Raw genomic sequence first — 26,199 nt, forward strand, 5'->3', positions numbered from 1 at the left:
TCATCAACAAAATCGAAGCGAGTTGATCGACACACTGCTGTTGGTTTAATACACGTCGAAGTCATAGAAAATCATCGCACGAAAATATTCAAGTATTTGTAAAAAACTCATATAGCATAAAAATGTCAAACTTTATGATGGCAATACCGAATTTGACATATTCACATCAGTGTTGCCTCAAAACTTAAGTAGCAACCCTTGTATTCTTGGGGGTTCTTCAAACGCCCTAACCTAGAATACTTGAAGCTCATACCTTAATATTTGATAACTAATATGGACAAAGGCTAAGTTACGAGATACAGAAGAATAACTGTACCAATTCAACCCTCGTAATAATCTGTCATATTCTAAGCCAGCTACGTGGTAATGTATCCTTAATTACTTTTTTCCTCGAGTGGAATTAGTGTAGAAATGATGCTGCTACTTTTTCTTTATAATTTTCCCATTATGAATAAATTAATTTCATTCCTTATATTCAAAATTAACAATTGAAAAACACCGATTATTTATGGGTACTCACAAATCCTACACAGGTAGGAATTTCTAATTTAAATACTTAACCTTCTAAACCAGTATGACATTCTTAAAATGACCCCGATTAAAAGTTATCCAAAAAAAATGTTAAAAAGAGAAAATAAAATTCTTGGAAATTGAAAAGGCCGGATACCAATGCGAAATTATACAAATCCACTATGAAAATAGAACTCATAATAGTAATAACAATGAATAATAATTTAAACAAAAATTAAATCGTATCTTTTCACTTTTCACAAATGCGAAAGTTACTACTGAAAGCTTACTATATATGTTACACCTTCCAGTATCACAAGAATACTGTAATTTTGATAAGGAAAGCTACAGAAAAATATTATGTATATTACAATGTTGACAAAAGACAAGAAAGAAGACACAGTTAATGAATAAATAAAATGAACTTTTACTAATTCTACGAATTCATATAACGATATCAGTACCAATTTCTTCAATTTCTTAGACCTTCTGATATATTAATGCATCTAAATGTTCTTGATTTTATGTCTATTCTGTTTTAAAATTAGTTTTTTGTTGATAGTTTTTAAGAGAAAGATAAATTTTGACGTTTCGACTTTTCTTTATCAAAAAAGACTTAAAACTTAAAACTTAAAAATTTTTCTTCTCATTTTTTCTTTTGTCCTCTCTAGAGCATCAGAAAGTATTACAAAATATCACAATATCAATGAGTGCTATTATTATTGTTAGAAATTAACAATTTTTTTCCTTATATTACAAATTATCTTGTGTAAAAACGAAAACTCACAAAGGTATTAATACAAATTGGACTGTTCTATGTAAGACAATGTTATAAAAATTCAACATTGAAACAATCTGAGAAACTGATCTAGAGACACTTTTACTTAGTTAACTCATAAAACAAGGTCAAATTATAACACGTAGTTCTTTGCTTTAGTAACATATAATTGGTAATGGGGTCAGATAGATAAACTTAAAACAATCCCAGAACACTAATAAGACAGTAGAATATATATTTCTCAATAAAACTGGATAGAAATTTAGAGAAATATATACATATATGTAATCAACACATAGTCTGAATGAATTTATACAGCATCAATTAGTGTAAGGACTTTTTTCATTCGAAATATTGTATATATTTATATATGAATATAAAAAAAAATAATTCATTGCAAAAAATTCATTTTTTCTGGCTTGTTCTGCTTTTCGTTGTTTAAACAATAACATCAAAATATATCATTATATCATCATATCATCTTACACTTTTATAATCAGGAACACCTCCCGGACATTCAAACTCATTTAAAGGAAAATATTTTGAAACTGTTTCTGAAATTCTTTAAATGATCACTACAATGTAGATGGAAGCTATTTCGAAAGAAACCTCCAAAAATACGTGAATTTGTGATATCTTTTTACTTTCTATTCAATAAAACATTTTTTTGTATTCATTTATCGCACCTCGTATATTTAGATGTATTTTTCTCTCACCCAATTGATTTGTGACCGAATTCTACGAGAATTAAGAGAAATTTATGAATATATGTCAGTTGTAAGATCAGGAAGGATGTTAATTTCTTTAACGTTGACGTAAGCTTGTTTTATGCAGCCAAAATTAAAACAAAATTAAAATTAGCCATAAACTAATTTTTCTTGGTGGTAGTTTTTTGGTTTGTGCAGTAAATTAAGGATAATTATAAATTACTGGTAAACCAATAGAAATTCCCTGAGTGGGCCTTTTTGTTATACAAATGTGGAAAACTCCTTACAGTATCATCAGTGTTTCATCTGCTGACTTTCAAACATTGTTTTTTTTTTAATTTTTGTGATATCAGTTTTAAAAATAAAACACCAAGGCAGAGATCGATGCAACACCGCGAATAATATTCTAACAATCTAAGAACAAGGATGTTATAAACAAAACAATACCACCAATACAGACTGACCTGAAGTATTCTGTGCTCATAATCTCACAAAATTAAGAAATTGGAAGTTGGCAAACTCTTAGTTTAATTTTAATTGATTGTTAGCTTTCTGCTTGAACTAGTACCATTTCAGTCCCTAGTAATTTAATGTTAATTCTCAATTTTTTCTGCATAAACCAAGCTTTATTTCACAAAACGGTTGTGTTGGTACAGCATAAAGCATTTATAATCAGTGAGAAATCGTTAATAAATCAAAATTTCATTAGTCTTGTTGATTTTTGGGATAAAGTTTGAGGTAATATAAAACAAATTCTATTAGCTGGATTTATAAATAAAAATATATATTCAAAATTTCTCATACTTCATCTCTTTAAGACACTCTGAAAAACAACCTTATGCTCTCAATATAGTGACATCTAAGTACCTCTTATTAAAGGACTGTTCCATCGTATGCATATTTCTTCCACATTCTCCAGTCATTAGAATACCTTCTACCTCAAAAGTTTTAGTATCATTTTTCTTTGTAAAATCTATCACTCAGTAATTAAGCAACCTTAAAGCCAAAGCATCAAGAATGAGATGAATGATTAACGATAATAGTATTAACTACAAGAAAACCATTAAATTGCGATTCCCAAACAATAAGATAATACGGTAAACAATGAGATCATCTTTTCTAGATTCTAGATCAATTTTTTTCTCTTGGTCAGGTGGCGTGATCCAAGCTGATACAACGCCTGAGATAAGTAGCTCGAAATTATTATCAAAGTTATCAATGAGTTATCAATGAGTACTGACTCATGAGTACGGTTAAAAAGAGTGAAAGAATCCTTCTACTCACCTCGAACCCAAAGTACTGCACAAATGTGAAAGTAAGTCGTTGACAGAACATTGAGCTGGTAAAAGAATTTTGCAGAACCAACCAGGACTCCTAGCACGTATGATTAAAGCCCCCTCAACATTATTCCGAAGCAAACTTAAAGGTAGGAAAAGGCACTGGCCGACCCAGGTCAATATGGGTCGATGGTATGATATGGAAACTGAAACGCTCGAAATAAATAATAGGTAAATGATAACCCGAGATGTATATATGTATGTAGATATCAGGGTATCATATACATGTGACCCAAAGGATCTACTGGGTCCTCCTTTCTTGTTGCGATACTAGGGAACCTAATGTTTACAGTTAATCTGCTAATTCCACTCCTCTTAGAACATGGGATAGCTGTAGCTGCCAGAGATCTTCTATTTCATACGTTTCCAGGTGTAGTTCTCCGGAGTGTCTCACACTTCTAGAGAATTTGAATAGAGGTTTTGTCTTCTGCGCAAGCGAATCTGCACGCTGCATTATCTGCTAAGTCTAGTTTCTTCAGATGTCAATTGAAGTACCCCGGTAGGACTCCTGTTAGTATTCGCAGGTTGTTCTTCATTAGGGCGATACATTCAGCAGATTTTTCTCTTTTATCTTTAAACAGGCTAAAAACTACAAGTGGCTATAGCACTAGCGAAAAAGAATAAATTTTCTACATCTCGGTACAATTAAAAAACTCTTTATTTTATTACTCCACCAAAACTATCTCATTTCTTAACATAAACAGAATTTTTTTATATTGTGAATATGAAATATCGCTTGAATTCAGGTCCTATTAACCATAATTCTCTGGAACAACCTCTAGTACCATTTTTTCACTCGTTAAATAATCTCTTTCGAAGGTAACAAGAAAAAGGAGACTTAGACAGTAAAATAATCATAAGCATATGAAAATTACTTTGAGCTCTGTTTAATATCTATTACTGGCAAAAAAGAAACGGCGGAATGTTACCTAACACAAAAAATTCTTCAAATGTCATGGCCGCTTACGCCACGGATTGTCTCATCCAACAAGATAAAATTAACATAATTGTCAATATCACTATAATAAATTTCTATTTTTGTTAAACGTGGACTATTACAGTAAGTATTTAAGAGAACATAACAATTTAAAATATAATATTTTTTTATTAGAATATCTTATATAGTGTTCCACGAGATCAACAATGATGTTCATATCTAGTAGGAATTTTGGTATGGACTTCGTTGACAAGACAAGAAAAAAAGAGAGAATATTAGGAAATAAAGAATTCATTTTAATAATATCTTGAAAATAACGACATGGTGGATAGCCCTAAAACGCTCTGTTCTCTTCGTTTACCATACTGTCATCCTCAACAGGAGTACCTAGCTGCTAATGATAATCCGGAAATTTCAGCAAGCCCAATCAATGATTGGATTACATCGAGAAAGACCACTATCAACTCAGAGAAAACTTAGTAGTGTTTTTTAAAAAAACCGTGTGAATACCAGAAGTTAACTTGTATGATGCTGGATCAAAAAGGCCAAGTACCTGAGATTCGGCATCAAGATCATGTCCTCGACTACCTACTGAAGAGAGCGAGAATGGCAAGAGGACGACTGGAAGGATTCATCAAAAGACGATCCGAACTGAGACCAGAGTCTAAACACCACCTTTTCAGGGTCTTTCAATCTACTTTACTTTATTTTATCTAAGCGTGTGAATACACTACCAATCTCATCGAAAGAAGTTTCAATCCCTTGTCTTAGATAAACAGTCCTTGGTACATAGAGACCGAGAGTTTGACCATAGCAGAACAACGCTGGTAAAATATAGGTGAGGGAGCTAACGGTTTGCACTGGGGAAGAGTACGCCAGGCATCCTATAGCTAGAAGACGCCAAGAAGAGTAAGAAGAAATAAAGAAAAGAGACCACCTATTAGAGTGCACGTTGATTCATAGAAGAATAGCAGGATATCGAGAAAGGATAACTTTTGTAAATAGATCCACTTTTGTGGCCGTTTTCATTCGGTATAAGTCGATTGCGTATTTACGTACCCAACTAGAACATCAAAACCAAAGAAAAAGTAATATAAATGCCTGGCAGAAAGTCGATAGAGTACAACTGGACACTCATGGGGCGGAAACTTAATTAACTAATAAAGAATAAAGACTTATTGCGATGAATATCTCGTTATTTTAGAAATGCATTCAGGAAGGATGAGATTAGGTCAAGTGTATTTATAATAAAAAAGAATCCATCGGACTTGATAGGTGGATTAGACTATTATTTGAGGGAGGTATTTTTAAAATTTAATTTGATAAGTTTCTGTGTTTTGTGCGGGAACAGGACATGAAATCCCTCAAAGGGATCTAACATCACTTTTTAAACTATTAAATGTTTTTGATAGAACGCATTCAGAATCAAACTCGTGAAAATCACTAAACTCTGACTCGTACTCACTCATGCTACGTAGAATAAACAAACTCTTTCCAAAATAAACACCGAAATTAATGTATCACATTCGTAGTCAAAGTAAACCGCATGCCGAAACAACTAAGATATTTCTTAATTCTAAAAATCTGTCGAGAACTGATTAAAATTATTGTTTCGATTTTCTATAGGAAACAAATAATTCATAAATTATACCCCGTATTTGGAATATTCAATTGATATTTAGAAATCAAAGAACATCCTCTAACATTTCAAGATTTCAAATGGAAATAAAGGAGTGTTCTTTATTAAACAAGCCTTGAAGGCATTTTTAAGCATCACCTCACCCAATAAAAAGTCAGTTCACTCTCATTTCCCATCTACATACGTTCATTATCTCAACTTTCGATATATTGGGATATAAAATTATAATTGATCGTAAATACAACACTACACTACTTTTTCTGGCAATCACTGGACCGACGATACAATACTTTCACCATATTTTCTCATAATTACGTGCAAAAAAGATGTCTCAAGCCTCAGGATACGAAGCTTATTAATTTTTAAGTAATTTTTTGTCATTATAGTAATAAAAAAAGTTTTGATTTAATGATAATCATAGTATGAAAAAACATTAATCACAAAACGAAATAGCAAGTCATGGAAACTTATTATAGATTTAATATTAATGTATTTTATACTAATATGGCTTTTATATAAGTAACAATTCGAAGTAATTGGTAAATGGGCAAAAATATAGGAATGTAATGTTTCTATTTTCAATAATTAAAAATAAACGGTTTTCTTTCCAATATAATATTTTTATAATATTCATCAACTCATGCTTGGATTATGGAGATACAAACTAAGACCCATGCTCCGGGCGAAAAATCAACTTTGCAGATTAATATCATCAATCATCATTAACGCAACTTTGACACTGAGATGTCCATGAATTATTATTTTTCAGGGGGACGCGTTGGATAAAAAACAGAGAGGAACTGTAAATTTTGGTGCTCACTTCAATTGATCTTAGAAGCTTAAAAATTATGTGTGTGTCTGTGCAAGAAAATAGTGTTTAATACTTGTTTTTACTTGGCTTGACCAGTTTAAAGTCGACGTTATACGACTGGAAAAAATAAATGGCTTTAAATCACTCTAAATTTTCTGACTCAATAAAACGATCAGGTGCCTCAATACAGCCTCTTCGCACTCGTAAAACTAATCATCACAAATCATGGAATACGAAAGGAACACGTACTTCTTCTAAGGATATAAGATCACTCTTGTATATTAAAAAGTTCACAGACAAACCTAACATACTCTATTATATCAATAACTATAGATTATTGTATCGGAAAAGTATCAAAACTATTATAACAATCGCATCTCTAGAGCTAAAAATTCCTTAAAAGAAACTTGGTCTGTTATAAATGATTTGAGAGACAAAACACGTTCATCAACTCTATTGACCTCGACCCAGGCGAATTTAACAATTATTTTGTGAACGTTAGTAAGAGCTCTACAATATCTCAAAGTCGTGATGCTCTTTCTTTACTGAGAGTATCTTCCTTAGACCTGTAAATTGATTTGAGCTAGAGTAAACCAAACTAAGCATTCAAAATAAGACTTCCTGCGTCACGTCAATGGGTTATCAGCTAAGTTATTTTTAATTTTTCAGAAGTTATGATTATTGTTTTATGTTCTCTAATCAACGAATCCTTTGGGAAGGAGCTTTTCTCTAGCTGTCTAAAAACAGCTATAATCGCTCCTTTGCACAAAGGTGTCGAGAAAAATAACAGTAGTAACTATCGTCCTACTATCTCTTATCGAAGATAATTAAGAGACTGATGAAAAACTGTCTATTGTCTTTTCTTAATAAACAATAAATCTTGAAAGCTCAACAATTTATACTGGCATCCGAGGTGTTCCTTCAAAATGGTTCGTATCTTAACTGGAATGTAGAAAATAACTGGTAAGAACTAATGGTAAAATTTCGAGTAATTTACCAGAGTTGAGGTTTCGGTACAATTCTACAATTCATTTTTTGGTATTCATTAATGATGACAAACGATCACGAATTAATCTCATTAGGAGAACTTGCAGGCCAATTAATTGAACCTCTACGATCAATCCAACGCCCTCGAAAACGTTCGTCCGAATGTTACTTGACCTGAGGAGCGACATGTGCAGGAGACCTATCGTGATGATAGTAAATCTGCATTCTAATATCTACAGAAACATCCTCTCGTAGGCCTTGTAATTCAATTTGTAATAAATTTAGGTAGTTGTCTCCTGTGAGACGATTCTCTGTCAACCATACCGCACCGCACATTTACAGAAAACCGATGTTGAAATTTGCTTTCAACTGTTGCGTGGGGATTTTCGTCCGACCACAAATGATAGTGACGAGTAGTATCAATGCCATCACGGGTAAATGTAGCTTCATCTGTAAAGAGTATATTCGATACAACACGATGATTATTATTTATTCACCGACAAAACTCCATACGGTTAGCGTAATCCTCTAGTTGTAGGTGCTGTAGGTGATAAGGATATAAACCTTGTTCGTGGAGTGTGTTTATTACCCTTTTTTGTGGAATTCCCAATTGAGTGGCTAGTAGTTGCATCTTCTTGTACTATAAGCAGAATATTTTCAACTTCTACCAAACCTTGTCTAGTAGCGCGTTCAGATGATATGTTAGCACTGGAAAACTTACCAGTCTCGCACAATTTCTTGAAAACTCTAATAAATACGTTTTTATCGGGATATCTTTGGTGTGGAAAACGTTGACGATATTCTTCAGCAGCAGCTGTGGCATTTCCATTACAGAAACTATAAACAAACACCATATTTGCATATTCCAAATTTGAATCAGTATCTGGCGTTTTGCAACACTAACAATCACATAAATTCGTAATTAAACGTTCAGTTACTGTTCACTGTACACTGACAATTCATCAAAACGTCAGAATTATCAAATGCCTTTGAGCCTAGAACATGGCATACTTTGATAATATTAAAATTCAGATATAAGTGGAAAGCTAGATGAACATTTCTAGTTACTCGAAAATCGGATAAGAACATATGAGTTTTTTTACATTATTTTCCCGTGTATAATACACTCCTAGAGTTTGGTGAGCTTCTTCCGACTTACCCTGTATATTATATTATTTTTGTTTTTCAAACTTTTGTGCTGTGAACTAAGTCTTTCTCTATAAGAGATCTTCTGTTTAAAGACTTTCGATTTGGATATTTGAATTATTGTTAACGACAATTTTTTTTTCATTGTTGTAGGGTTTATTGTTAAGCTCATATTATCAAGATGATACAACAAATGTGTTTTCTAAATACTTTCTATTTATCTAGTCCAAAACTTGAATGCCATCACACCATATCACGTTATGTACAGGGTCTCACATGTTTGGCCCAGTATATATGCGGCTACTATTTTTATTAATTGAAAATATAGGTTTATAGTGAAGGTATGTAAAAAATTATGTATTTTCACCAAAGAATTCAGAGATCATATCAATTTGCAACTCAAAAGAGAACTTTTCTGAAAAATTCATTAATATTCTACCTACACTATTTTTTTACTAGCAACTAAAATCTTTTTCCAAATCTCTGTATCAAAACAACCATTTCTGCAAAATTTCATAAGAAACAAAGATAAAATTGTTTTTCATTTTCAAGTGGTTTCCCATGAAATGGAATATTTTATTTCATAATTTGATTTATTCAATGGATATGTAATGTTTAGTGAACATTTGGATCACTAATTAAGGATTTCAATCCCGAAATCTTATTTTACAAAAAACTTCATTCACAAAAATGAATATTAACATTTATTTAAGATATTGAATGAATTAAATTAATTTCAATAATGGAATTAACGAAACTCATTGGATGAATGAACCAACAAATTTCATTGGATGAATGAATTAACAAAACCAAATGGTATTCTGCAACAACTTTTAATAAAATTCATGTTGAATAAGTGTTACTAAATATAGTTTTTCCACGATTTAATATCAAAATTGTCTGGATTTTTCTAAATGTAACTCACTCTTCTTACAAATATATTTCTGAGGTACCAATTCGCAAATTTAGATATTTAAATTTTTTTTCTTACTATTTTTTTATGAATTTTCACACAACTTTCATTCTGTATCATTCTTATAAACATGAAACATGAAAAATCAAATAAGAACAGTCAGTTAAATACACGTGTTATTTATGGATAAATAATGAAGATAAATTATTGAAATATTTCCTAGCAACTGAAATCTTTTTCTAAATCTCTGTATTAAAACAACCATTTCTGCAAAATTTAATTAGAAACAAAAAAATAAAATGTTTTCTCATATTCAATCCAAAGGGATCTTCCATGAAATGGAAAATTTTATTTCATAACTTGATTTATTTAATGGAGATGTAATGTTTTGAGGACATTTTGGTCACTAATTAAAGATTTCAATCTTTATTTTAAATCTTATTTTAAAAAAACTTCATTCTCAAAAATTTCAATAATTGAATTAACGAAACTCATTGTATGAATGAACCAACAAAGCTTATTGGATGAATGAATTGCCAAAACTCATTAAAATGATATCTCGTAATTTCTTTAAATTCTTTTTATATTAAAATTCATGTTGAATAAATATTTACAAAATATAGTCTTTTCATATTTTAATTTTAAATTCGTTTGGATTGTTCTAGATGTAACTCTTCTTTTTCATATATTTCTGAGCTCCACTCCCGCAAATGTAGATATTCACAATTTTTTTAAGAACTGTCACCCAAAAATCGAGTGTGAACAGTCAGTTAGATACACGTGCTATTCATTGATAAATAATGAAAATTGAAATATAACAGCATAAAATTAATATTTTCCGCAGATTTTATTAAAATTAGTGACTCCATTAACTATACAAGTGACTTTTGAAACCTCTAAAAATTTCTAGAGAAAATTCACAGAATTTGGAGTATTTCTCGCCTTATGATCCCCCTTCCTCATGTGGCATTAAATATTTGTTCTATCATTTCAATGCTATATCTTCAGATAGCTTTTGATTTATTTCTACAGCTGAAGGCACATATTTAATTTGAAATTAGTTATTAGTAAAAACCAATTCAAGACAAAATAGAAAAAAGATAATTGAGAGGGTAGACGGATAATATATGAAGTAACATAAAGAGAAAATCGAGGTATAAGATAACAGGAAATCAAACAAAAGAGACAGGATAGTAAAGAATGACTGTTTTGGAAAAAGAAACCCACGTAATGATTCAACCCTAGCATATCTTACACCTCAAAAGATAGAAAGGCTTCAGAATTACGTAACTAAGAATTGAAATAAAATATAATCATTAAGGGAACAGCAGTAACACATCCGAAAATCGATCGAAATAATCATCGTCTTATGAGGAAGATACTGTGGGTTATCAAAGACAAAATCAAAAATTTTTTCAACCCTTCATCTATCTAAAATATTGCTATATATTTTTTCTTTCTCAAGATTGATCTCTCGTGTACTCAACCTTAGTACAACACTATTTAGTCTAATTACAAAAAAAACAAATCACGAGCATTCCATTTTCATCTTATAAAATATGCTTCAAAATCAAATCAAAATAGCCGATTGAAGTCGATTCTGTCATTATTATTAAATACTGTTAAACGAGCCTCAAGTGATTAAAAAGTACCGTTCGACTAATAAATTTACGTATTATACATTTTACGTTCGTATGGTGTTTTCTTTATAATCAAATAACTTAATATTTGAAATTACAGTTTATATCAACTTCTGTAATTCCTAATACTCAAAAAGTTTCTTTATTTATGATGAGAATATTTGCTTTCCTCTATATACCTAAATTATCCATGAGACTATTGAAATCTAAAAACATCTGTTCCGTCAGGGTGTGTTCATCAAATCGAAATAAAATGGGACATTTGCAACAAACAATATAAACTAATAATCAAGTGAGAATTGCAAAATATCAAATTACATGAAATATTTTTCTTCGCCGTACTTTCACTTGGGAAGGCACAAAACAAGTGATCATTATTTAAACTTTAGTTTTTCAAGTATGTTTAAAATATTCAAATTAAGCTAACATAAAACAATGCAAATAGATGCTACCTACTTAAACGTATGGCATATACATTATTTATACTCACTAAATAAGTACAGTGTCGTACATTATATCCGTTTATATTTACACTGATAAGAAATCCTGTGAAATAATAAGAAATACCTTGTTGGGAAAAGTATGAAATCATATATGAGATTAGAAATATTTCGGTAGCACCTGAGTCTTTCCTTTTTGTATTAGTTTATTAGAAACAAAATTGGGCTCTCTAGAAGACGACCCGTAGCAGGTTGTAGTATACGAATAAATTTACCAATCACCAAATATCACACTTTCCTGACTTCAATACAAAATGTATTGAAGCTTCACAGACTGCTACTACCCCAAGACTCACCAGTCAACATTTTGTTTATAAATTTCAGATCGAAGACTACTGGTTAATAGAGGAGACGGTGAGCCTCATTTTCCATGCAACATAAGAATAATAACAAATTTTGAGATACTTGAATTGGGCGCAGAATATCCTTGAGTAATAATTTAGGATCGTTAATTGTTGTTATATTTTGGACCCACATGTTACTTTACATTTGTTAATGATACACGCTTACGGATAGATCGTACTACTGGAAGTAAGGACACCTGTTCTATACTTCCAAGCACATAGTCCAGATATAAACCTTATAGAACATATATAAGGGCCAATTTTACAACCTAGGATAAAACTGGAGATTAAACTAAGGTTTAATCTATGGTTTAAACTCTAGTTTAAACAAATGATAAACAATATTGCTTTATTTTACAGGTGACAGTTCAGCTGATATTTTTCTGTCAGTTCTCACTAGCGAGGAAATATAATTAAGATGTTTCCGATATTTGTTTTAAAGTTGAATTGATTAAGAAAATTGTATAAACTAAATACAATTTACATCTGCAGTTTCTCTAACAAGGAAGTAGTGCTTTTGGTTAACTTTATGAAGAAACATAAAGAAATGTTTTCGATGTTGCTTAGTTTTAACTTATGTGCATTTTTAGTTATTTAGTTTTGGTCCTATCAAAAGATAAAAAAGAAGAAGAGAAAGCAGTGATAAAAAACATGGTAGCTTGTAAAACTATAAAAACAAGAAATTGAACAATAAACAACGAAACATTCTATAGAAACAAAACAAATTTAAAAATTAAGGGAGACAATTTAAAGTTTTGCTAGAACGAATTTTTTTGTTCTCTCGGCACGCAATATTGATAATTTCTTTATCGTCGAGTTCATAAAAAACAAAATGAAAATTTTCAATCATTTTATCAAAACCCTTTTTAATATAGTGAAAATGGGAGCAATTTGAAAAAATGAGGTTCGGATCCTCCATTTCATGTTAAAATGTTTAAACTACCCCCTGACAACCGGTAACTTTTAAACCGAAGTTTTTCGGTAAACGCTATCTATAAAACGCAGAAAAAAACGATATCTGTTGGTTAAAATGACGTTTGCGGTTTAAACTTCGCTTGTAAAATTGGGTCTAAGACTATTTTTTAAAAGGTGACATATGAAAATTTACCACTAGTTAATTTAAAGTACCTACAACATCTGCCAACTACTGAAAGGGTTAATTTAAGTCAAAATAGCTTGAGAGCATTGATTGAAAATATCATGATGCTCTACGAAAAACCATGCATCTTATTTTGTTACCCTCTCTTTCACTGATTCTTAAGTATTTGTCTCATTCTACTACGACAATGTATGTGGATACTTGTAGAACCATTAAGTTTTATTCAATTTTGCGTTAAAATATTGTAAATTTCCATTAATGTGGAGAATTGGAACAGTGTGTCCCATTTTTCAATAGAATAATAAGGTTGTTATTAAGAACTATTGCTCTGTCACAATTATATCCAACTTTTCCAAAATATTTGAAACTCTGCTATACGACTTTGTTTTCTACCACGTCAAACTATCCATAAGTAATGAAATGGTGTTTTTCCTGGTACTTAATAATATAATATACGGCAGCACATCCATAAAAATTATTCCTTGGAACATGGTACTCTTTTCATTAAACACTGGCTTCACTGATCCATTTAATATTTTTTGTCATACCTGACGGATTGACAATTCAGGGTTACTGATCATAGTTTAGAGTCCGGAAATTAACGGAATTTCTGGATTGCTCCGGTTCTGAGTTCTTGGACCGTTATTATTCTTAATATTTATAAATTAGATTATCTTCAGTTAATATTCTTTCCTTTATCAGTGATCTAAAACTATATCCATTTATACTAAATTACAACCGATTATCAGTTTGATACAGAAAAAAATTTGTGAGTGATTTGGATTCCAAAATGTGGGAAATACTTCAATCCATTTTAGTTATCGCATTTCTATTCATATGCAACATTCGAAGATCTTTGTTTTACATTTGACAGTTATTTGAACTTTGTTGGGCACATTGATTTTAAGCATCTTACCGAAACTAAAACTGTCAAATTACTTATTAATATATTCTAATATGAGAACCTAGCTATCAAACATATAACAGCAAAATAAATAATATTCTTAGGAAGTATGTTAATATAAGTGGTTCAAATCTGAAAATATCCATCCACCTCAATAAGCACCTTAAGTATTCACCTTTATATCTCTTTCGCTATCTTCAACATAAAAAAGGAAATGTTTTTCTAATTTTATTATTATTCGTATTCCATAAAATTACCATGAAATTATCTCCAACTATTATACAATTATTTCTTCCGAATCTTTATGTACACTATGTTTCATTTCGTCTGAATGTATCATTCTTCATTTGTATGTCAGATAAGCCAGAACTGGAAGATGGTCCATAGAACAACAATTTGAAGATATTTGGTCTGTGGAAGCTTTGACAATTTTCCCTAGTTTATTGTGATTGAAATGGAAAATACTAACACTAAGAAGTGAGGTAGCAATTTTACTTTCGAAGAGAGAAATTTACTGTTAAGACTAAAAATCAGAAGAATATAATAGAATCTCATTTTTCAAAATTATCCACTCTCTCCCTTACTACATAAGATCAATATTCTCATCACTATCAAGCATACAAGTTTACTGGTCTATCGAAAAAATAGACAGCCAATCAAGTCTGTTGTATTTATGTATCACTATTACCAACATTCCTTATCCATCAGTTGCTAAACTTGTGGATAAAATAAAGAAGAACCCAACTAGAACTTTATCAGCAGGTTAATATTATCCGACAGATTCTTAACTACAGGATAAACATTGCAATTAATAAACCGGTCCTGAGTGTATCTCATAGTATCTTTAAAAGTATCAATCGCATCGATTAAAGTTAAATTCGTATTTATCATTGTAGTTGTCGAATTTACCAATGAATTTATGCACGCTACTGAAGTTGATGTAGGTATGCATAAGTAGGTGTGTTGTATGTATACGTATACATCTATAGAAAGATAGCAAAAGAGATTTAATTAAATACAAATTTCTCAAACCCAGTTAACGATTTTAAAATTATTGCTTGTATGCAGTTTCCTTAATAAGAAATTTTAAGGTCAAATTCTCGGTCAAAATAATAATTTTCTCGTTTATTATTTCACACTCCCATGATCTCAATCTCATAGTTTTTTCACGTATCTGTTGTGAAATAAAAGTTAAAAATTAACTTGCAAAATCAGTAATGAAATTTTGGAACAAACTAAAAATGAAATGGGTGGGGATTGAATCGATTCGCTTGTCATTTCCTCCACAAGTCACACTTTTAAAAGGTCAACAAGAAAGAAGATGAATTACAATAGGTAATTGTTACAATCATTAGATATCTCTAGCTCTCTCATTATAATAAGGATGTTCAAAGATGAGGTAATCGATATTTGCCGTATAAAAAAATTAACCGAAGACCCTGACCTATTGTAACTGTTATGAGAAAGATTTGTGAGAGGTTTTAAACAAAGAATAGGTCACCGAGCCTCTACACAATATATTTTGTTTGCAAATATTTAATGGAATTCATAGAAATAAGAATGAGTAACTTTTTCACAAGCACAATTAAATTTTGTGGCAGTTTCTAATTTGAAACACTTTCTGGAAAACTATGAGGAGGTTTAATGAGTCTGCGGCTCAACAGTTCTTTTTAACAACGATCAAAATTTAAACAAAATGTATCATTTAGAATATGTTTGACAGCTATCGATAACAGACTACTTCGTATACTCACTAAGCATTATTTTGTACAGGAGAAACCTTCAATTAAACGAAGTATAAATAAATAAAGATAAAGAAGTGGTTTACTGAATTTTGTTGTGACTGTGAAAGCGCGGAAGATATCGGGTATTCTAAAAACCTAGTTGAGGTCTGTTCACCCGAAAAAATTGAAAAAACTCACGGTGTTGTGTCGACCGTTCAGACTTGAGAAGTAGTAGGCATATTAGGTAGCTTAGTGGATTCTGTTTTTACACGATGGATTTACTAAATACACCAGAGACTAAAAACAAAATCTATGGGTGTCTATGTAGCATGAATTTTTGGGAAACTCTAAATCCTCATTGACAATCTTTTTTGTGAAAGTATTCGTTGCAATTTAGATAAAATAACCGCAGTTGGACAATGAAAAAATTTTTGACAACTATAATGCAAGTGTGTACACTAGTGGAAACATCAAAATTCATGAATTAGACTACTATTTGATGATGGCAGAAACGGCTCAATGTGAATATAATCCACTCCAAAGACGGAATTACCTCTCAACAACTACCTATACATAATATTGGACAATGACAATATATGTTTTTCAACAAAGTACATTTAGGATAATTAAATATATAGGAATGTTCTGAGTCCTTTCACAAAATTGAAAGAGTGGATCGTGAAATATTCTGCCGCTTGTTTCAGGTAAAATTAAGTGTAAGGAATTTGAAACCGAAAAATAATTTATCAATGATCACTTGCAACCCGCTACGTGGCAATTGCATTTTTTTACCTGGTAAAAGTGTTTTAGTTCGGCAGTCGATTGTTTCATAAACAGCCGATAATTGGAGACTATGGCAGTTACTTAACTAATTCGAAGTTCATTTCTATCATATTGTTTCTAAATCTTCTTTACATGTTTCTATCCATTTTTTCATATCCCATCTCGGCTTAGTCATACACTACTTTGATCTCTGCGTTCGTTCTTCTTCTCCACTCGTTTTGCTCTCGCACTCCTCCGCAAATTCTCCTTAGTACCTTTTTCTTCCAAATGTTTTTTTTTTCGTTCTTTTTTGTTCATGATCCAACACTCACTGATATACAGCACCGTTGGTTGTATAACTGTCTTGTTTGGGCTCGCCAGTTTTTTGTCGATTTTCCTGGTTTCACCTCCTTCGTTGTCACTGTCACTTCCAGGTATTCGATACTTTCCCATCTCTATATATTTGGTCTTTTGCTTCCTTTTCAAAGAGTAGGAACACTTTTCCTAGATTCTTTTTTGTTCTTATAAGTATCACATCATTTGCATCGGCAAGGATTTGTGTTCTGTTATTGTAGATCATGCCCTGGGTTCGGATGCCACTACTTCTGAGGATCTTTTCTATTACAAGGGTAAACAGCTCTGTTGGTAGTGGGTCTCCTTGCTTTAAACCTTTTTTTGTTTTAAACTCTTCCGATAAGCTTCCTTCAACAGCTACTTAATTATCAATGTCATTTTTACCAAATGTAATATTTTCTTAGGTATTCGGAGTGCTGCAACCGCATGGAACAAGTGATTTCTACTTATTGAATCATACGCCTGCTTGAAATCCACAAATAGGAGCTTCACTAATATACCCACTTAATCTTTTTGAAGTAGCATTAGGATCAACTCAAAAGTAAATAGTATATACATCTCAACATATGAGTTTCTATATGTAATATGTTACATGCTAAGTATATGATAAATTGTATTTACGCCTGAATGGCGCAGTAGCGGAGCAAACAGACAGCCATCATCGTACCAGGGCTGCTACTCAAGTTTTAAGATATAGTAAAAATGATGTGAATATGTCAAATCTGACATTGCCATTATAAAGTTTGACATAAGAGTACTATTCGAGTATTTGAAACATTCATCTTGGTCAAAAAATGGAATTAAATCGCAAACATTTTAGTGCGATGATTTTCCATGACTTTCGACGTGGATTAAACCAACAGCAGTGTACCGATCAACTCGCTTCAACTTTTGTTGATGAAGCACCATCTCGAGACATCGTGTTTCCCTAGATTTCCGAATTTATCGTGATCGCACTTTGCTTCGGCTGTTGCGCTAGAAAACATGTCAAAAAACAGTTATATAACGCTTATTGGGGGACAACATAGTTGACCTCCTTGTTAATAATTATGTTTATCCTAAAAGAGACTTGCATATTTTTTTCTGTCACTCTACTTCTATGGAATAACCGTTTTAAATGTCGGCGCCATTGAGATTGCACAATTTAAATCTTCTATTTGGTCTGAACCGTTAACGACTGGAAATTTTTAATAACGATTTTAACTCGTATAATTACGCTTAGACAAAAACAGCAAGACATATTAGGGACTAGTAAAATTAAATACTAATCAAAGCAAAGATGGGTAATTCATCAAAAACGCTCCCAGCTATAATGAACATTAACAAAAAGTAATTTGAATATCTTGGTTTTAGTGCAGTGTAGATTGAAGGTTCAATTTTATCAATTACAAAATCATAACTGATATTATTTTTAATAAAGTAACAAACACAAAGAATGGAATGTATTGTTTCACTAACATATTCTCACCATTTAAGGTATTGTATTTCATTTGAACGTATTGCTACAAGGAGTGCTCCACCAAACACTTGACCTTGATAGGGGTTCGAATCACCATATACAATTATTAGTGCAGTCAGTGAAGGTTTTCACCTCCGAATTTTTTTAAATAAAACCGATTTTCTTGAAATTTGGCACATAGTTATAGGCTAAGGTCCCACCGCTTGATCTTGCAGGTATCTGTTTTTTTGATGAAATTAATTTTAAAATAATCTTGAGAATGTGGGGAATGGATTAAGGCTAGGTTGCCATGTAGAATTAGCCGCAATTAAATGTAATTTCAATATCATCAATATACTAATATGAATTTGAAAGAAAATGATGTAACTAATCAAAATAAAAATGGTTGCCAGTTCGCAGTCGGCCACAGCATTAGAGTTACCAGGTGTAAACAGGTATATTATTGTTAATTAACTGCATTCACCTGTTTTTTAATTTTATGCAAAATTAAAATTTTATAAATAAAATTATACGATTATTATTTATCCACCGACTCCAAACGATTAGCGTAATCCTTTGGTTGTAGGTGCTGTGTACTGATAAGGATATAAACCTTGTTCGTGGAGTGTGTTTATCACCCTTTTTTGTGGAATTCCCAGTTGAGTGGCAATTCTTCGTGAGCTAGTAGTTACATCTTCTTCTACTAGAGGCAGAATATTTTTTACTTCTACCAAACCTTGTCGAGTAGCGCGTTCAGATAATATGTTAGCACTGGGAAGCTTACCAGTCTCGCACAATTTGTTAAAAACTCTAATAAATACGTTTTTATCAGGATGTCTTTGGTGTATTTTGAATATTGAATATTTGAATATTAGAATAAGTATCTCTGGTATTTTGCAACACTAACAATCACATAAATTCGAAATTAAACGTTCAGGTACTGTTCACTGTACACTGACAGTGCATCAAAACGTCAGAGTTATCAAATGCCTTCGAGTCTAGAACATGGCATACTTTGATAATGTTAAAATTCAGATATAAGTGGAAAGCTAGATGAACATTTCTAATTCCTCTATAACTTGAAAACAAATGAAAATCGGATAAGAGCATATGAGTTTTTTTACATTATTTTCACGTGTATAATACACTCCTAGAGTTTGGTGCGCTCCTCCCAACTCACCCTGTATATACACGTTCATTAATACAACGGGCAGATGTGCCGCTATGAGTGCGCCGTATTTTTCGTTTTATTTTAAACTGTGTAACAAAAAAGTATATGTTAGTGTGTACACACAGACATTCACTGTAATTCTAGTTTGCTTTCGAGTTTAACTCCAAAAGTATCCACATGCTCATATTAATGATCAAATATTCTAAATTTGATAATTTTGATCGAGCTTATCCTAAATTTTCATGCAAATCCATTCAGCTTCAGAAAATTCTGAGGCTACACCTGATTTTTAGCTTCACTGATTGTATCATATCCATTTCGTGAGAGTATCATATATATACACTCTCGTGTAAGTTTATATAATAAAAGTAAGTTTTTATAGTGTATACATGTTTTTATATTCTCGAAATTTTTTTCAGAATATATAATTTTACAGTCATTCTACCTATTTTTATCACCCAGCATAAAACTTTCTCCCTTTTGGTTATACATGTATCCAATATTCATAGAGCGTTGACGTTGGTAGTCAATGAATCTCTATTTCTACAGATAATCTGGACTCCCTTTGAAAGTCTTTCTTCTCATTTACTACAACTTCCTTAACTCGAAATCTACCTTAAAAATTTGAGAGATCCAACATAAACAAAGTATTGAAGAGTACAGTAAACTAAAGGAACTAGTGGTTATAGACAATAAGAAGAAGATTCTGAACTTTTGTATCAATTATCTTTTTACGAGAGTTGTTCGAAAAGTTTCCGACCCAACAAAGAAACAAGACATTTGCTTGAGAAAAAAAAAGATCAATGAAACGTGATGTACAATTCATGATAGTATTATGATACTATTCAAATAATTCACGTACCTTATCATACATAAAGTTGGTATAATATTTTCCTTTGAAAACTTTGATCAATTTTCCAAAGAACAACCTAAACTACACTTTAATATCTAAAAATTTTTTAGTTTACAGTTTATGCTCAAATTTATGAAAACTTCAATTCAATTGCAAACTTTTGGACAATTATTAGTAAGGAAAATCAATTATGCAAGTCGCATTTGTTACATATTTTGCATATAATATGTATTCTTGTTCAAATATTTGCAAATATCTTTAGTGAATATCATATTGTGCATAATTTATCAAATTCTGAAAGATGTAAAGCTATTCTAAAGCAATTTCTTTTCTCAAAAAACTAATATTAAAGCAGGTAGTTGAACGGTTCAAAGAAAATCTATAGGTATTCCTAGTCTGAAGTTCGAAATGAGTCGTATTTTTTGCTTTCGAAGAGATAACATCGATTTGTGCTTTGTAGTGTTGGAGTATTTTAAAAACTTCTGCTCATATTGCTAAACTGGGCAAGATGAAATCCTGAAACGTATCACAACTTACATTAACGCTATGTTTCCTAGCAATGTTCAAAAAGCTAAATGAACAAAACATATTTAACAAAGACCTCTGTCACGCAAATATTTCATTGTCAATGCTGCGTAATCAAAACGTCATATCTTTTCTCCAAAAGTATTGCAAATTTAATAGACCAGGTGAATCAACACTACGAAGAAACGACATCAGTTCCTTATATTCGGAAGTAATTAAGGAAATTGAAGATCAAATTCAGAATAAACATTTTTACGTAGAGGACTTATATTGCTCATTCATCGATAGGTAATCTTAGTGGCGGCATTCTGCCAAACTCTTACCTCATTGCTTCTATAGATTTAGAAGAAATGCACTGACACTGGCCAGACTTGTACAAAAGACTCTTTCAACATTTTTTCTTCCTACATTCCTGTTTCTCGATATATTTTTTTTGTTATTTTTTCAGCCTCGTATAATGAAAAGGCTGGGCAAAATTCCGAAATTGTTCACCTCAACTTAATACATGTTCTTGTCTTGCTTTAAATAGGGTTACTGAAGAGATTAGAAAACATTTTTCTTTTGTAAATAATTCAATTACAGACATGAAAAAGAATTTCTTATAGTACTTATAAAAGAAAATTACCGAACACTTCTCCTCCACCTCAACTTAACTTTAAAGAAAAAGCACACTTGATTGGAAACCGGTTTTTCTTATTGCGAGAATTTTTGTCAACAAACAGATTCAATATCAAAATTGTCTGACGAATCTTTCCGATATCTCATTGATGTTAATCAAATATGAAATATAAAACCACAAATACGGGAATCTAATTTGCCATTAACTCGGAGTGTAAAACTAATAAAACAATCTGAGGCAACTTTTCAAAATATCACAGTTAAAATGGAAGGCACAATTTTTTAAAAATTCAAAAATTTGATTTGATTTCAATTGCATAGCGAAGTAGCTAATATTTTAGATGGAAAATTACTGAATGCATGTTTAGGTTTACTTTAGTACTTATGTAGAAAAAATATCTGTTTATTTTAAAGTGATTGAATAATTTGGTACATGCAAATTTCGTTTGCATATTTTCAATAATTTGTGCATATTTCGACTAGTTAGATTTGCATATTTGTGCGCATATTTTTGGATTTCCATTTGTATATTTTATTTTTCATAATTATTAATAAAATGCATTTGTTTTGAATACAGTAATGTGGCAACACACATGGAAGAATAAATTTTCTATTTGAATATTGGTGAGCAATCTAAAGACATACGATTTATTTGATTAGCAGCAGTAGAAATGTTTAAAAATAAGAAATCCAAAAGAACTATAAAGAAAAGAAATTTACTTTTTTAGCCATATCATGAGGAAATAACCAATAACACTCCGAGAGCTCGGACAATATACAACGCAGAAATTTATGCAATTGAAATATCTGCTCAGTTCAACTTATTGTTATCGTAAATTAGAGCTTCTAGTTCCAATGTCATAACATCCAAGCTGGTTCAGGATTACCTGGAAATGTTGAATGAGCTATACAAAAAAATAAAGTTACTCTCCAATGAGTTTCGGTAACCTTTGCACTGGAAAAAATTGAGATAAACCCTTCGTAGGACCTGAACCCTTCTATCAAATCGGCTTCAGGACAATAGATGAGAAACAAGGAAAATAGATAGCTAGAAAAAAATCAGTTATTAAAACAATCCACAAGTGTTGAGACTAGCAAAGATAATCCTGTAAACCTATAACCAAAGAAGATATATTGCATGTATCAACATAAGAATATTAAAAGGAGTCTTGTCGAGGTATTGCCGCTTCAATGTAACATGAAGATAAGTTTAGCAGAAGAGGCAGCGTACAGAATCTGCTACAAAGAGGAATAACGTCTACCCATAATCTTTAGAAGTATGAGTACGGAACTCCAGAAGATTAAACCTGCGAGTATGCGAGAAAGATGAACATATTTAGCAATGCCATCTCACATCCTGAACATTATAAAATTTCTCTTTCTACTATCGAAGTAAATTTCTGTGAATTTATTCCATTAGATGTTATCATCATTTTAAATAAGTAATTTTAAAGATGAACGATTAAACTATAACCTTAAACTTGAAAGTTCACGTTTACGATGTTACGGTCAAATCACCTAAACAATAAATAAGTATGCACCCATAGCATTCCTCCAACCATAATTAATTGCTACAATAATTTTGTAATTTAGGAGAAAACCACAAAATTGTTATTTAGCGGTAAATCACATTCAGAAATAATGAATCATTCAAAAGTTAAAATAGAATTAATCGATATTAGTTAATAGAAGCGGTTTACAACGTGGGAGGCGCACAAAATTGAATGAAAACCGCTTAGCATGAAGCAATCGAACGTACAATACAAAACGCATTAAGGCTTTTCGGAAACTATTGTTCGGAATTTGATCAACTTAACTACTCATACGTAAAACTCTTTCTACCCTGGTAGACCAGTGGGTAAATGCGATCAACTGGCGGGTTTTTTTGGACCATTTAATCTGTATATTTCTCTAATAAACTATCAAACATTCGCTTCAGATGTCCATTATACACCTCGATATTGGTAGCTCGGCCATCTGTAATAAGTTTGAACAGAAACCTTCAAAAAGACTTTCCGCTCTTTGCTACGGATTCTGGTAATTCTCCTATGTCTAACCTCTCATTTTCTATCTTAGGTTACTTATTCATTTTTCATTACCAATAACAATGCGTCTAATAAAGCGATCATATTTCTGCAGGGCAAGAAGCTGTTTACAAACCTCTACTCGATGTTTCTCTTCAATCTCGGTTTATTCGTGAGGCACAATTCAACAACGTAAGGTATCTTACGAAGGTCTAAAGAAGTCCGATAATCGGTGAGTGCTGGTAGATACTAGGTTGGTTGTTCACTGCTTCCCCGTCAAATATTTGCGATATGCTATGCCGTTCGCTTATAACTGTTTAACACATTTTCTTGATGCCAAGGCTGCTTGAAACTATTATTTCCGATAATGTCTTAATAATTCATGAATTTCATATTAATATGTCGCATTCCATACTATTTATTATAAACACTTGTCGTAAATGAATAAAGTGACAATGATTAAAAACAAATGAAGCAATTGGAATCTTCAGAGAATTAGAGACTAGGCTGAACAAGTTCCGGAGCATAGGAATTTTGACATATGAGACACCTTCTGTAATGTTATTCTGGACATTTGCGCATCGCTGTACTATTTGTCAAATTGGTTTTCACAATTTTATCATTTCAAATAGTGTTTGATAAGTTTTGAATACATTATGAGAACAGTTTTTAGGTGATAAATATTTTGAGGGGTATTATGAGGTGACTATTATGAACACTTTATTTGCTTAGTGGAAATATTCAACTTGTTACAATACAGAGTGAGCTCTAAGTATACATACAATGTTTAGATTTTCCTGAAAACGACCGGCACGATTTTGATGCATTATTTATCAAATCGATAAACCTGTTTTCTTTTCATAATTGTCAAGAAATACCCGCAGTTTTGATATAATTGAGGCGTACATGTATGAGAAAATCTGTTAAATCTATTGAATTAAATAGATCCTGAAATTCCAGTATATTGCATTCAATTTGACATTCTCAATAGCCTACAATTTAAATGAAAGTTCAATCAGTTTAATTTAGAATCCGAGAGCATTGGAAACTGTAATAATTATATCAAACATGGAAATTTCGAATCACGATTATGATTTTCAATGGACTCGATACAGTTAAATGTCAATATACATGTTTCTTTATTTAGAAACGAAGTATTAATTTAAATTATCGGTAATAAGAAGAAATAGCATCATTTATAAGCCAATGATAGAATTACTTGCAGAATTGCCTCTTTGAAAAATTTTTACAATAAAATCGTTGTTAGAAATCACATTTCAGTTTTCTTATCATTTGAGCCATCAAGATCGCACCCAAAATAATTCGTAACAAATTAAGAATATTTGAAAATTAACTATATGAACTTTCAAACAAATTTAAAGTAAGAATTTGAATGCATTAAATATTTTTAATAATAAATATTTGATTAAATTAACATATAATATTTGGTTTTTCGTTTAGTTGGTTCTCAAATTAAATTATTTCCTACTGTTTCAAACTTAATATTCGGATACGTTCATCTCAAATTATTTATTATGAGAAATACATTTTCATTTTAAAAACAATTTATTGAACATGGAGTAATCAAATCTTACCTAGGTACACGACCTTTGAGTCTAGTAGTAAAATCCAACGTCAGTCAACAAATTGCAAATTTTATCACAAAACTAGACACCAATCACAGTTAAACCACAACTTCAATATCTTTTAAGTCAAAAAATCACAAATATACCTTATTAGTATGTCAATCGCGATTAAAAACTTCCGAAAATGTCATTGGATCGCCAGTTGTTTTGATGACATACGCGAATAAAACACGGTCTACTCGACGGTGTAGTCCGCACTTTCATGCCTTTCAACCAACTATGATATTCAACAGGTAGGTTGTATAAAATCAAGTTGACTCTTACCAAGACAGGTAGGTAACAGTGCCACGCGAAGAGAAGGGCGATAGGATTTTCATTTGACGATTTGTTATAAAGATCGACAGTGTTTCAGAAAAAAAATTTTTGTTATTCTCAAATTTCTCTTTAAAAACGTGGATCCATGATATAATTCTTATACAAGATACACCGGAAGCATATAGCATGCCATAATAATGTTAGTACTTTATAAAAACTTCTCCAATACATAATTCCGAATTATGATCCTTGAAAGTTTGATTTATTGCCCCTAGTGATCATTTGATTTTCAAAAATTTTTTAATATTTTGATGAAGTATGTATATAATTATTTTTGTATGGTAACTCTATCTCGAAGCCGATGCTGATATTTGCCTTTTCACTACTCGTAATGCGCTTCGTACCAATTTCCGTAAAATACAAGTTATAAGACTAATCTCTTATCAACAAAAAATACTTAATAAAATAAATGTTCAATATGAGCTCTTCCCACTTCTACGCACTTTCTAAATCTATGAAGGTAGTTACTTTGCACTCTAAGAGAATCGCAGTGTAACTCAATTCTGTCTATCAATTT

At 31.3% G+C, this 26,199-nt stretch overlaps 1 protein-coding gene across 1 annotated transcript in view; it reads right to left on the bottom strand.

Moving 5' to 3' along the window:
• Positions 1-25,589, bottom strand: part of LOC130444448 (trichohyalin) — a 132,227-nt gene extending 106,638 nt beyond the window's left edge. The window contains exon 1 of the mRNA XM_056779573.1: positions 25,317-25,589. The gene's annotated coding sequence lies outside the window, so the exon portion shown is untranslated. The remainder of the gene's footprint in view (positions 1-25,316) is intronic.
• Positions 25,590-26,199: the final 610 nt, after the last annotated feature.

The sequence above is a fragment of the Diorhabda sublineata genome, chromosome 5 (assembly GCF_026230105.1).
Source record: "Diorhabda sublineata isolate icDioSubl1.1 chromosome 5, icDioSubl1.1, whole genome shotgun sequence".
NCBI classification, from domain to species: domain Eukaryota; kingdom Metazoa; phylum Arthropoda; class Insecta; order Coleoptera; family Chrysomelidae; genus Diorhabda; species Diorhabda sublineata.